The 14,861-nt window shown below is 36.2% G+C and overlaps 1 long non-coding RNA gene across 1 annotated transcript in view; it reads right to left on the bottom strand.

Annotated features, from left to right (window-relative positions):
- LOC309667180 overlaps positions 1-14,861 on the bottom strand; it is a 386,224-nt gene that overhangs the window by 142,537 nt on the left and 228,826 nt on the right. The window contains exon 4 of the long non-coding RNA XR_014267589.1: positions 3,972-4,107. This is a non-coding gene — a long non-coding RNA (uncharacterized lncRNA). The remainder of the gene's footprint in view (positions 1-3,971; positions 4,108-14,861) is intronic.

A 14,861-nucleotide genomic window follows, 5' to 3' on the forward strand; every position in this document is an offset into this window, starting at 1 on the left:
TAATTCTCAATCATAGGAACAAGTAGCCTCCTATAGCCCCTGCCTGCTGCAACTTGCTGACTGCAAGATATTCTTATGTCCCACTGCCTCTCATTGCCTATTTCTGGGACCATCCCACATAGCTTGTCCTATTCCAGTGATTCCATTTTCTTCTTATATCACCTAATCTAGCCTATCCAATTGCCAACTGAACCAAATTCCAAGATAGCTAAAAGTACAAATATAATTCATTCATTCATTTATATATGAATATATTTAGTAGGTACTATGTGCCTAATTCTGTACAAGACATAGGCACTGAGAAGAGTTTTTAGTTTTCTGGCATTCCAAGGATGATGTGTGGATACTTTGTGAATCTTGCCTTCTTGAGTCAGAAGAAAAGATTGTCAGGACCATAATATAAACTCAGTCCCAATCCAAGGAATTCTTATATGACAGATCATTTTGTACAGACATCCCAAGAGACAACGTGAGTCCCTTGATATGGTATTAAACGTGTCATATTCATAGGCAGATGTATGACAATAATAGTCATGAGCTATTAACAAGGTATATCAAGTAACGTAAGGTTTAAAATAAAGATTAACATTAGCTGGTTACCTGAGATTACATGCTATTTCATTATTCAGGCCCTGGTTTATTTGTGGCTATCAAGAGGTATACATCTTTTCAAGACCACAAAAATTTCAGAATTTTATGTGAGTAGTGGTCTAAAAAAAGTATATTATGTCAAAGTTGAAAGCCTAGGGCTCTGTGACCCCCATTAGCCAAACATGGGATTATGAATAGATTAATCTTTTGTCAGTCTTATGTTATCTTCTCCATATTAGGGCATATTATAGAACTAGTTCTTCCAATGAATTATCTGTCAAGAAAAAAATGTTCTAAGAGATGAAGGATTTTTTTTTTAATCTCTAACTTTGTCCCCAAGTCCTCTGAGGAACAGAATTTCTAGACTGAATAAATAATATATGAGTCTCACAAATATGAAATATCAATGGTAAATATAAGACTGAATTATAGGAACACTGTGATGGTTAATTTTGTATGTCAAGTTGGCTGTTTTGTCAAACATTATTCTTGATGTTTCTGTGAGAGTGTTTTTGTATGAGATTTACAATTAAATCCACGGACTTTAAGTAAAGCCAATTGCCTTCCATGGTGAGCGGTCCTCATCCAATCACTTAAGGCCTAAATAGAGCAAAAAGCTAATCTCTCCAGATCAAGAGGGAATTCTTCAGCAAACTGCTTGCAGACTTCATCCGGAACTTTAGCTCCTCCTGGTTGTACAGCAGATTGCCTATGGACTCAAATAGCAACTCTTTCCTAAGTGTCCAGCCTGACGGCCGCCCTCATCAGAGTTTGGACTCATCAAACCTCCTTAATTACATGAGCCAATTCTTTAAAATAAATCTCTTTATATATATTTTCGTATATTATATATAAAATACATAGTTGTGTGAAAGAAATAGATATATGTATGTATATATGTATATTTTTTTCATTCTATAGATCCTGTTTCTCTAGAGAACCCTGACAAACACAGACACCAAGGAAAAAATTTATCACTCAAGACTAAACACATGATCTGCTACCTCCCTTTAAAGAGACTTAACTTTCCCCCACCTCTACGTGTGAGGAATCTCAAAGTTTTGTTGTGACTTCTCAGAATTTATGGTTATAATTCTATAGTCTCATAAGATACCTGGGACATGTTGACTGAGCTACTGCATTTATAGGGAATTAAGGGCAAGAGGAAGCAGGCCTCTATCACTGGAGACCTCTTACATTCCCCCTATAGCCAGCAACACGTAGTTTCATAAACACAAAATTCATACACACACACACACACATATACACACACACACACATCACACACATCACACACATTCCCTGTGTGCTTTTATACTTCTCTCACTGGAATCCTCCTGGTTTTATAAAAACCTGAGTTTACCAAGGGCTCAACCTACCCTTCCGATTGATGTAGCCTGGCTGGAAGGTGTAAGTTTACTGTAGTTCCTTGGTAGGAGGGCTGATAAAAGCTCAGGTTCTGAAAGTTATTCTGAAAGGAAATCTCTATACATAATGCCAGGCAAGCTTGCAAGATAAATAGACTTCTCTCAGGCTTGGGACGTAAGGAGCTATTTCTTCTTTAAAGTCAGTCCATCTAGTAACCTCAGATTAGAGACCTAATATCTTATTAAATAGCTGCCATCTTTCAGTGCATAGGCATTAGGGAATGAGTAGATCTAAGAATGACCAACTAGTGCCAGATAATCACAGTAGAACTTTCATTCAGTCCTTCATTTATTCAATTAATAGAAGTCACTCAATTATTTAAACATTCGTTGAGCATCTACACTATGTTGAACAATGTGCTAACATCCAAGGATACAATATGAGCAAAGAGAACCTCCCCGAAAACAGTATTTCCTGTTCTAATGAAGCTTACACGCTGGTGGAAAGGACTGACATTAATCAAAGAATCACAGAAATAAATGTACAATTGAAAGTGTTTTGTGATAAAACAGAGGAGACATATGGCGTGAGAGAGTATTGAGGTAGGCAGGATTCTAAAATGGTTCCCAAGACTCTCATCCCCTTGAGCATATGCTCTATATAATCCCCTCCCTTTGAGCAGATTATGGGCAGAATGTGTAAATATAAAGGGATACCACTCCTATGTTAAGGTTACTAATCAACTTTGAGTTCACCAAAAAGATTATCTAGGCGTTTCTGAGTGGGCCTGACCTAATCAGAGGAGTCTTTAAATGAAGATGAAGCATCAGAAAGATGTATTCCTGTTGGCCTGGAAGAAAGAAAGCCATGTTACAAACTCCCTATGAGAGTCATGTGCCAGAGAACTGCAGACAGCTTCTGGGATCTTAGAGCAGTCCCTGGCCAACAGCTAACAAAAAAGGAACCTTAGTCATACAACCTCAAGGGAATGAATTCTACCAACAACCAGTAAGCCTAGAAGAGGATCCTGGGTCTCAAATAAGAACAGCAGCCCAGCCAATCTCTTGATTGCAGTCTTGTTGCATAGGAGCAAAAGATCCAGCTAAATCATGGGCACACTCCTAACATAAGAAAACTGTGAGAAAATAAACTTGTGTTATTTTAAATAACTAAATTTGTGGTGATTTGTTTTGTAGCAATAGAACACTAATACAAGTATAGCACATGGAGTTGACCAAGTCAGAGAAGGAGTTCCTGGGGAACGGATGTTTGAACTAAGATCTTAGAAATAAGTAGAATTTAACCAGGAGAAGACAGCTGGAGATGGGAGGCATCAGATGTAGAGGATTTAGAATCTTTAAAAGGCTTGGGGCTAAAGGGAGCATGGCAAACATATAGAGATATAAAGACATTTAGGGTAATAAATAAGGGGGAAATATGATAGAAATGGGGCTGGAGAGGAGAATGGTGTAGATGAAACAGGACTTTGCAGACCATGTTAAGGAGTACAGATTTTATTTCCAGTGATCAGACTGTTGTTTGTATATCCCCTGATGTTCTCAGGGGGTATCTCCTTTACTGCAGATTTCTGTCCCAGCGGTCTCCAGTAGCAGCTCTATAGCTTTCAAGGAGCTCTGACATGAACTCTGTTATTGAAGGACATAGAGATCGTCCTAATCTTTCCAGGATCTTTCACTGGACATGCAGGATGGTCTATCTTCTAGACTTACTTGGAGAGCATATACTCTATGAGCACTTCCATGTGTCAAGTTTTTAAATGAGTCAAGAATTAGAAAGTGAGAGGGGGGTGATAGGGGTGGGGAACAGAGAAGGAGAATGAGGAAATTCTCCATATGCCTGGGAATGGAATATATTACTTTGCCTCTGAACTCCTAATCTCTGGTTTTCTCAACTTCCCTGTTGAAAGAATAGGGCCTATTTAAGCAAAACTCAGCATACTATAGAACTTTCCAAGATTAGACATGTTTCTATAACTTACACCCATACCTTACCTTTTGAATTAAGAGTCAGCAAGGGAAGTTCTCAGATATCTCTTTAGCCACTCTTTCACCATACATGAAGATTATTTTCCCCATTCTTTCCCACGCAATATAAAATCCATCTTCTTTATCCCCACATTTTTCCATTCTAAAATTTAAATACAAAAATTAAGTAAATTTTTACATTCAAATCCCTTTAAGAAATCCACCCTTTAACATTGTTTGACTTAATAATTAAGTCAAACAAACTGCTAAAGTTACTATAAAGAAAGTATTTCTCAGGTTTCCACTGTCTACAAGGGAAAGTTTCATAAACAGTTTTAAAAGGTGACTGATAAAGTATAATACAAATTATATGTTATGGTTCACTGGATTCAGCAATTCCATATTATATAGAAATTTAATCAATCTTTCAGAGATTGCCGACATATCACAGTAGGAGGTACTTTTGACCTTCATGGAGAAGTAAGCAAGATGAAGTACTGAACTGCATATTTCAGTGGGTTTGTTGGATTTTGTATAATTGTCTTTTTCAGAATTTCTGGCTAAATTTGAGCCCTCTTATTTGGTAATTCATGCTGTTTTACATATGAAAAGCAAAACCTGCAATTTACCTATTTGAATCAAAATGTTACCTTTATTCAAACCTAAATCTTTTCTCTCTCTGCCTCAAGAAGGGTGGAGAATAAGTAAAGAAGAGCATGCAAAGCTATACAGAACACATTAAAATCATCCCCTTCACAGCCCTTATATGCTTCCCCCATAATTCTGGTTAAGAGTGGCTGTCAAAATATAATTGTTAATGGTGGTCCTTTTCAATCTCAAAAGTGTGCCAATTTGGATGATAAATTGTATGTTCACCCTAGTCAAGTATGGCATCATGTCCAGGAAGGTAACCCCAATACATCAGTCTAGTTGTTATTATCCTATATTGGGTGAGGATAGAGAAGGGTTACACCTTCTACTTCAATACTGGGCTCAGTATAGCCCAATACATGGCTCCAAAGAAGGAGAGAATTTTATGAAAGAGAAATAGGTTAGCTTTAGATTTGACACTAAAGCCCAATTTGCCTATAAGTAAAAAGCATTAAACTTCTTTATGAATAAAAATAATAAGAAAATATCATATGCACTCTAGCTCCTATGACTCTTACACTTAGAATTGTGTTCTTTTTTTCTACTCTTAGGGTTTTAATACTTAGGGTTAAAGACTTAGCACTCAAGTAGTCAGAATCTTTTTTTTTTTTAACATCTTTATTGGAGTATAATTGCTTTACAATGGTGTGTTAGTTTCTGCTTTATAACAAAGTGAATCAGTTATACATACACATATGTTCCCATATCTCTTCCCTCTTGCATCTCCCTCCCTCCCACCCTCCCTATCCCACCCCTCTAGGTGGTCACAAAGCACAGAGCTGATGTCCCTGTGCTATGCGGTTGCTTCCCACTAGCTAGCTATTTTACGTTTGGTAGTGTATATATGTCCATGCCACTCTCTCACTTTGTCACATCTTACCCTTCCCCCTCCCAATATCCTCAAGTCCATTCTCTAGTAGGTCCGTGTCTTTACTCCCGTCTTGCCACTAGGTTCTTCATGACCTTTTTTTTTTCCCTTAGATTCCATATATATGTGTGTGCATACTGTATTTGTTTTTCTCTTTCTAGTCAGAATCTTTTATCTGACAAATGAGAAAGTAAAGCCCCAAAGAGAGCAATGATTTCCCCTAGATCACCTAGTTTATTGACTAGGACAGGAACCTGCATATCTTGGCTCTCTGTAGGTATTTCTTTCTGATGCCATGCTCTATCTCCTGTCTTACAACTCAAATTGTCTCTACAACTGCCAAATTTTGAGCATACTTATAACAAACTGTTTTCTAATTTCTTTATGTCCAAGTTTTAAGGATATCTGTCAGTTACCTGGACTTTATTGTAGCTCTAGGCACTGCCTTCATAACAAGACATTATAACATGTGATTTAAACGTAGTATTTTCATTACTGTTATACAATGTTAGTTTGTAAATAAACCTATGGCTTCAAAGCACCTTTCTAATTCCTGCTATACAAATGCATGGACACTTGAAAAATGTATCATACACAAAGGAAGAAGTTATGTTCCCTCTGTATACAACATTGAAATAAACAATTAGGAAATGCACTGTACTGCTAAAAGCGCTCAAATGTGAAATCACTGTGGTTGGTTTTCAGATTTTATTTTGAAAGTCACACACACATTAATATCCATTAAGCTAATTGTTTGTTAGGGATGAGATCATTTACAAATAGACTTGCCCATCTGTAAATTGGCAGAAATTAAATTTTTTAATTTCTGTGTTTTAAATGAGTTCAAACTCATTAAATTATAATAAAGTTTTCTCTACTTAAAAAAATAATAGTTTAGTTTTTACAATGTTTTAACTAAATAATAGTGCATATTTTTAATACTCTCACTTAGGAAACTTGGAGCGCACTGTTTCAAATTCACCTGAAGTACAGCATAGTCTAAGAACATTTCCACACATGGGCTTTAGCACATACCCTTAGTTCTCTTTTCACATTTTGGACGCCAAGTAACAGAAGAGAAATATACTAGTTTTCTTGGGCAAGTCTTCATGAGCAACCTATTTTTTTATTGAAGTATAGTTGACTTACAATATTACATTAACTTTGGCTATACAACATAGTTTGTGAGCAACCTATTAAATACTGAAGAGAAATTTAAATCCAGGGAACTTCTCAGAAAAAAAAAAATCTATTGTTATATGACTTGAATATCTAAGTTATGAACGTTTCATGTTTACCAGTGTTAAATTTGGAGGACTATTACTTGGCTGGCATGATGGCATTTGCTCACAGAGTTCAAAACTATTTGAGAAATAGAGCATGAAATTAATTTATATCCCTTTTTAACAATAAATAAATAAAACTACGAAATCATACATGTACTAACACCACAGCCATCATACTAACTTCCTTAGCTATAAATATATCCCCTGCTATTTGACAACTATAGATTTGAGTTTTCAAATACGAATTGCTTTTACATAATTATATCAGATATTACTGTTTATATGCTGAAAAATATAATCTGGTACCAGACCAAGAGTAAGAAGAAACTTGAATTCTAGTTCAAGTTTCACTCAAAATCTATATGACCTGACATTTGTCACTCTTCCAGAACAACAGAGTTTCTGTCTGTTCAAAGCAAAGTTGTCTCTAATCTTTGGTTTCTAGAATTATAAAGAAACTGGAACTGTTTCAATATATGTGAAGTACTTAGAGTTCATAGGCAAAATGCAAAATACATAAACACTGAATTATACATACTAGGTATTATTCATGATTCATGTTGTCATGCCCTACAGAAAACTTCCCAAGATTTGAGAAATAGTTTTTTGCCTATTCTTGTTTCACCTCATTGTATTAGTAGGACATATATTTCAACAAGGGAACTTTCCTTGACACTAAGGACAGATTTTTAATCACAAAGAATTAATCCTTAGGCGCATTTCCATCCTGATATCAAAGTCAGACAGAGAAGTGGGCACACTCACAGGTTAAAAGCCATGAGAATGCCATTTGGTTGTCATACAAATTTTGTGTAATTTTAATTATTTTCTTATTATAAAGCTAGTACATGCACACTCAACATTATAAACATTCTACATATTTTGCAAAACATTCATAAATTCAAACATTATAAATCTGTGTCTTTAGTACATCAAAAGAATCTTCTGCTTTCCCACCCTGAGAAGTAAGAGATAATACTGTTAAGTAAAATGAGCACATGCCTAAGGGTCAGGAAGTCTGGAGCTTTGGCCCTAATTTGCTATACGTCATTCATTTGATAAACATTTTCTCAGTGTTTGCTTTGAGCCAGGTGCTATACAAGGGAGTAGGAATGGAAACAGGAATATAAAATCCCTGTTATCAAGGAGGTGATAGTTTAGTTTAAGAAGGAGGAAAGTAAAATAGTTATAAAATATATGCATGCTTTCATATGGGAGTCTGAAAAGTGATATTAGCCCAAAACAGAGGAAGCAACTCTCTCTCTCATGGGGAGGTAGAAGTGGCTTTAAGAAATAATAATTAAGAATAATTGCAAATAACATTTATTGAACGATCCCTTTGTGTCCAGAACCATGGGGGGAAAGTTTTATATACATTACCTCATTTAGATTTTTAATATGAAAGGATAGTTATTATCATGTTCCCCATTTGACAGATGAGGACATTGAGACTTAGAAATTTGAGGTTTAAAAATGTAAATCAAATAACAGATCATTGCACACATGAATTTATAATTAAACAGAATCTTGGTGAATGATAGAGTTAACCTAACCACAGAATCAAATCTCATTTGGAAGTAGGCATTAGATAAAGCATGAATGAATGTATGTATGTACCTGCTTGTGAATGATAGTCACATTCTCTCTGTCCTTCAATTTTATTATCCAAAAATAAGATTAATAATACAAACCCCAGTAAATTGTTAATTTAACGAATATTAATTGAACACCTACTATGCTAGGTGCTATGCTAAGAACTTGAGATACACTGGTGAGTGGGACCTATGCTGTTCAAAGCCACTAACCATACATAGCTATTTAAATTTAAATTTTAATTAATTAGAATAAAATAAAACTAAAACTTCATGTCCTCAGTCATATAACCATATTGCAAGCACTCAATAGCCACATGTGGTTCATGGCTACCATACTGAACAATGCAAAATAGAATGTTTCCATTATTGAAGAAATACTACTGGATAGCACTGAACAAGACAGCTGTTGATCCCTATCCTCCTGAAGCTTGCATTTTAGTGGGGAAGACAGAGACCAATTATTTGAATAATTTTATTACAGTACTGATGCAAGCAATGAAAAAAGCTAAAAGTACAAAAAAGACATCTCATCAGGAGGCTTAAACTAGAATAGGAGTTAGAAGACCTCCAAGGAAAAGTGACATTTCACCTGAGATCAAGATGGTCAAAAGGAGTTAGGGGAAAAGGTGGGGAGATTTCTGAGCAAACGACTACAACATAGGGCAACACGTGTAGGCCCTAAGAAAGGCAGGATTTGGGAGGAATGAAGTGCTGGAGCATGCGAATGGGGAGTGGTGTAGGGGCAGGTGCCTAGGGATCTGAGAGGGTCAGTGGGGGGTAGGGGGGGGGAGGGTGCTGGAACAGGTGGAACCATCCTGAAATCAATGAGGGGTGACTACAGGGTTTAAGAGGAGAAGAACAACATCGCTGATTGGTGTTTTTAGAAATGTCACTCTGGCTATAAGAGAGAGAGTGAACTGGTAGGACAGCGTGACAAATGGAAGCCAAAAGACAAGTTTATTGTGGCATTTGGGCAAGAAGTTAGCAAACATCATGGCTTAGCCTGGCTGTATATTAATATGCCAAAAATTAGCTCATCCGAAACCAATTTTCTGTGGCAATTCACCTGAAGATTCACTTGCAAGCAGCCAATTCACCAAATTTACCATGTTTATCAATTAACTTCTCAGAGAATGTAATACCCTTTCAAAGAACTAGATGTGGAGTCGCAACAGAAATTCCTGGACCCCCTTCACAATGGTTGAAAAGATAATATCATCCACCAGCCACCACAAGAGCAACCTCTTGGACTCAGAAGCAACTTCTTTGCCATTTAACCTGGCACTAGGTACCACTTTAAGAGAACAAACCTTAGCCACATGCAGTTAAGCATCTGTCATGGTGCCCTGGCCACTTAGAAGCCAGGATAAACCTTGGAGTTTCTAGAGCTGGTATTTTTGGCTACTCTAAGGACAAAACAACAACACCAAAAAGAAACAAACAAATAAACAAACAAAAAACATCGTTCTCCTGCATATTTTAATGGTCTTAGTGAATTAGAGGTTCTAACTGAAATCCTCTGAGTGAGGCTGTGAGGAATGGGAGGAAAGAACAGCAACAGCCTTCACCTGAGAACTGAATACCTGTCAAATATTGGAAGAGTTTGCTCCACCTTCTGGTGAAAACTGCCCACTGAAAGACAGGGAAGAGAAACGACGGAGGAGTTAACTAATAAAATATTCCACTTCATTGTGGGTTGTAGGGTAGTTAATTCATTACTAGTTTCTATGGCATAAGACAGTTTTCTTCTGGGCGAAAAAGGCAGAATTAATATACAAGTCAGTAAATAAGCAGTTTAAGTTCACAGCACAGAGCTGAGTAGAGATTGATGATTTTTCAAATAGCCTATGGTGATAATTATGACTGTAAGTAATAAGGGGGAAAAATCGTATTTTTTGGATAAGTTTTGTAAACTTTCTCAACCTGGAAATTCAGGCATTAACTATCAAGATCACTGATGTCTAGACTTAAAAAATAAGAATCTTTTCAACAGACTTTCTGTTCATTTATTAGTACAAAAGTGGATTTTTATTAATTTGCACTATACAACAATTAACCAGAGTTAAAATGGAAAAATAAACCCAAATTAAAGCACTGAGCCATTGCCTTTGTTTTCCAAGGAGGAGGGGAAAAAAAAGTTCTCAAACATTTATAAACAGTAATACATTTAAAAATTAATATTGCCAATCTTTTCTTGACACTTTCAAGATTGTAATTAAAGAAGCTCACTAAATGCGTAAGAGACACAGGAAAGGATTAAAAGTGACATTCTGCCCATGATATCTCTTTTAGATAGTAATAAAAAGGAAAAAATGATAAAGGTCTCATTTTGCGTTCACTGATAGCCACTTTCTGAGCCCTCTGAGAACCAGAACATTAGCAATCATAATTGTTTGAAGTGTATCTTACAGTTCAGCACTTCAAATTCACTCTTTCTATACCTAAGGAAAAATGGTTAATAAGAGGTTAAATTAAGAAGGTCCAGTGTTTGCTTTTCCCTGGCAGGCCACTATGGCCTTGCCCATTTCTGCTTCTCTTGTTCCCTGGAGCACCGTGCACAACATTAGGCATATAGCAGATGGTTAAGGAAAATGTGTTGTTTCAACTACTGTACCCTGGAAAGTAGGGCTCTCAGTACCTATAATAGTATACCTTAATAATGAGGCCCAAGATTTGCTCCTCCTATATCGAGGCAAGTAAAATTTTGCCCCCAGGTTTTAATGGCTCTAAAACCTAGAAAAGGCCAAATCTATTATGAAATGTATCAGATAATACCTTCACCCTAGGCTCTGACTACATTCACATAAAACGTTCCCTATCTTTCTATCAGCGTTTCTGCCAAGAATCTCTTAGCTTCACCTGATGTGTTTAAGCTACCATTTCAGTACCAAGATCAAGTAGTAATTTTCAAAGATGAAAAACAGCATAATAATATTTTAAAGGACAATGTACACTTTATTATATAATACAATACCAACATTGTTGAGAACAACTTCAGGGATTAAATTGAAAGGTGACTTGATCTACTGATGTCCACGGTCCTACACAGGACTAATGCCAACCATTTACAGATTTCACCCAATTAATTTAACAACATTATTCAGGATTCAGAAGGAATTAATTCCCCAGGGATGTTAAGCTAAACCATTTTAAGACCAAATGGTGCAGGCTATAACAAGAATCTAAAAAGAAAGTGCCAAGAATATTTAATGTAATATAGAATCAAAGAGGCAAGTGCTCATATCTCTGTTGTCAAATGTAAACTTGGATTGTTGCTCAGGATTACTGTAACAGAGGATTAGCAATGAGACTTGCAGAAGTGGCAAATTCATTGTGTGCCTTAAAGCGAATCTAAATTCGGTGTGCCACCACCTGTAAACTTGAGCAATAGATTTCTTTTTTAAAATGACCTGGAAAGTATCTAACAGGCTATCCTTGGGGAACTAACACTTTTTGAACTAATTAATCACTGGATGCCACTGCTGCTCCACTCCACTGAATATGAAAACCAGTTGTTGGGCAATAAAGAAAAATTCTCTAGAAAAGAAAGTGATGATATATCACTATTGGAGCGCAAACTGTTCTGCAAACAACATTTGCAAGCCATCTTCAAAATCTTCATTTAAAAAGCAGAAAAAAAATCAGAAATATTTTACTACATGAATGGATTTTAACACTGAAACTAATTTAAACATTTTGATTTCCTTTGTACTTTGAAAGAAACATGGATCAAGAGTAGCTAGGTAATGAATACTAAGAATATTAAAAGGAAAAGGTATTTTATAGTAGTTAGAGCCCTGGACTGGACTGAACTTCAAAGCAGACTGATTTGTATTTGGGGCCTGAAAATTAACCAACTTTATGACTCTGGACTATTAACTACAGCTCTGTTTCTCAGTCTCCCCAGGTATAAAATGAGAAGGTTAAACTAGATGATCTTTAAGATCCCTTCCAGCCCTAACTTTCTATGAAATGTCAACATTTTTAGAACTACTTTGTCTTTCACATATGTACAGCTTTGTCAATATGTAGGCCACTATATAAGAATTATGGTTTGGATTTAGTGTTTACAATCAATATATGAACTTTCATTATTACTTACCTAAGTATCTCTAAATCCTGTCACTGTTTATTCTTTCATATATGTTAATAATAAACAAGGCAACCTTTATGAGACCAAGCAAGAATTAGGAAGTTGTGATTGACCAGAGACAAATATCAAACTAAGGATACTCTGAATATATTATAAGCATCCTCTTCTGGAGACTTCAAAGCACAATGCATTTTTCTTATTCACTATATTTTTCCAGTCTTCAAATTATCTTCAGAATTATCTTCAGAATAGGTTTAACAAATGGAGGAGGCACAAGAATTGTGCAATCTGTTACAAGAACCCATGAAATAAGAACTCAAATTCTTGTTCAACTATTCACCATTGGAAGCTACATGAGAGTTGCAGTATGGTGAGTACACTAGGTGCAAAAATCTCAAGACACCTGCTAACAGGGCAACTGGAAATAAAGTCCACGTGCATAACAACCATTTTCTGCCAAGAGGACCATGAATAAGGAGAACACAAAATGAAAGTCTACCCTAAACAGTACAGTGTACTCAGATAACATATGATATACTTTCTTGGTAATCAAAAAATAACTAACATTCTTCGATATTTTACCATGAATTTCCAAGAACTATGATAAATATTTTAAATCAATTTTGTATTATAAAGGCTAGAGAGCTCTCATTTTCTGTGTTCCCTCAAATCTAGAATTCCAGATGCAGTTTAGGTTTTACCAATTAGATGCATGACACTTGAATTCAGTGCTTATTTAAGTGGAACACAGGCTTAATGCACAAGGCAACAAATTTTTCTGGGTCAGATCTAGTAGCTGTAATGTGGCTCTGGAGTTTACAGTTCTGGTGATAAATACTTGATTTCCCAACCTCCTGAGGAAAGGCTGAGTTAGCTGAGTTTGCAGTTTCTTTGGCAGAACTGTTCTGCAACATCATTCTGGGAGTCTCCCTAGAGGCCCGGCCTAGTTTTAGTCCTCCCAGAATTCCAACATTTGTAAGCACCTAATACCTTGTATTTAATTTCTTTTTGCTTAAAATAGCTAATGTGGTTTCTGATATGAGCAACTGATCCTTGACTAATACAGATAGCTATCAGAAGTAACTGTAGATAAAACACTCAAAGATAAACATCTGAGTTGCTTAAAAGAAGTAAGAACCTGCCTGCCAAAAAAGGGTTGAATATTAGTAAATCATGGTATCCAGTAGTAAAATGGATACTTCAGTTACCACGTATGATCACTTGGAATGAAGTATCTATCAAAGGTACAACTGTAATAAAATAAGTAGCAGTTTCTGAAACAGAGTATGATGAGCATAAGAATGCATGGATGGTCAGGTAGATCAGTTGCTTGTAACTGCATGGAAGACTTATAACAAGAAAAATAGCAGACTCTAACTTAAAGTCTTTGTTTAAGCCATAAGCAGAAAACAGGGAGCTCCCTGTCTACCTTAAAAAAATCTCTTATTTCTACTGTCATAGGATTGATTAGCTAAAAATCAAAAGAAGATTCTTTAGTTGCTAAATTACAACAAAGTCTTATATTTCTTATGTGAAAATTAGAAACTTGCTTAGGAAAGAGTGGAACCTTGAGAATTTGGTAACAATTGAGAAAGGTGACAATTGGGATCTTTCGAATACCACTGATTACACAGCAATCCCCAAATCCTACTAACCTATTGAGTCAATAGGGTTCCACCTTGCATGAAGAACTGGTATTGACCTCACTTGAGCCTGCTAACTTGTAAAGGGATGGCAGTATTGCCCATGCCACACCCTATTTTCTTCCAGATCTAAGTCAAATGCCAGACTGTCATCAGTTACTTATCTGAAATCTAAACTCATTCGTGACCTAAAATAATTTGATGGAGATGCTGGAAAAGTCTTGGTAGATGGAAGGGGGAACGCAAGAATTTTTTTTTTTAAGTTGGAAGGAATTTATCACATGTGACTACCTCCAGTTTCTCCCAGGCCAAAGCACACTACCTTCACAAAGACATTCACAAATGAATTGTCAAAGAAACACCAATATCCTCAGAAATCACTGTCATAACTGTCCTCTGAAGACAGGGAGGAGGTGGAACATGTTGCCATTGAGTCCCTTAATTTCAGTGGATATAGTAAGATCCGAGGGTAGCAGAGAATTAACTACAAGAGGCAAGGAGAATACAGTTACCATAATACGTAGGAGAGCTAGAGGGACCATCAGAATGAACTTTGACAATAACTATTTAACCACAGGGCCCTTATAACTAAAATAAATGAACAGTTACTTGATCTGTAAAATGAAAACCTCTAGGTATGGTGAACAGAGGCCTGACTTGAGTCACCCTAATAGAAAACCACGAACTCTCACTTAGAAGGCCAGGTACTGATGTGGAAGAACCTACAATGTATCACCTCCCAGTTTTCCCCAAAGTAACAGCAGCCATTTACTACAGTGAC

This window comes from Balaenoptera physalus (assembly GCF_965194825.1).
Source record: "Balaenoptera physalus genome assembly, chromosome: 9".
NCBI classification, from domain to species: Eukaryota; Metazoa; Chordata; class Mammalia; order Artiodactyla; family Balaenopteridae; genus Balaenoptera; species Balaenoptera physalus.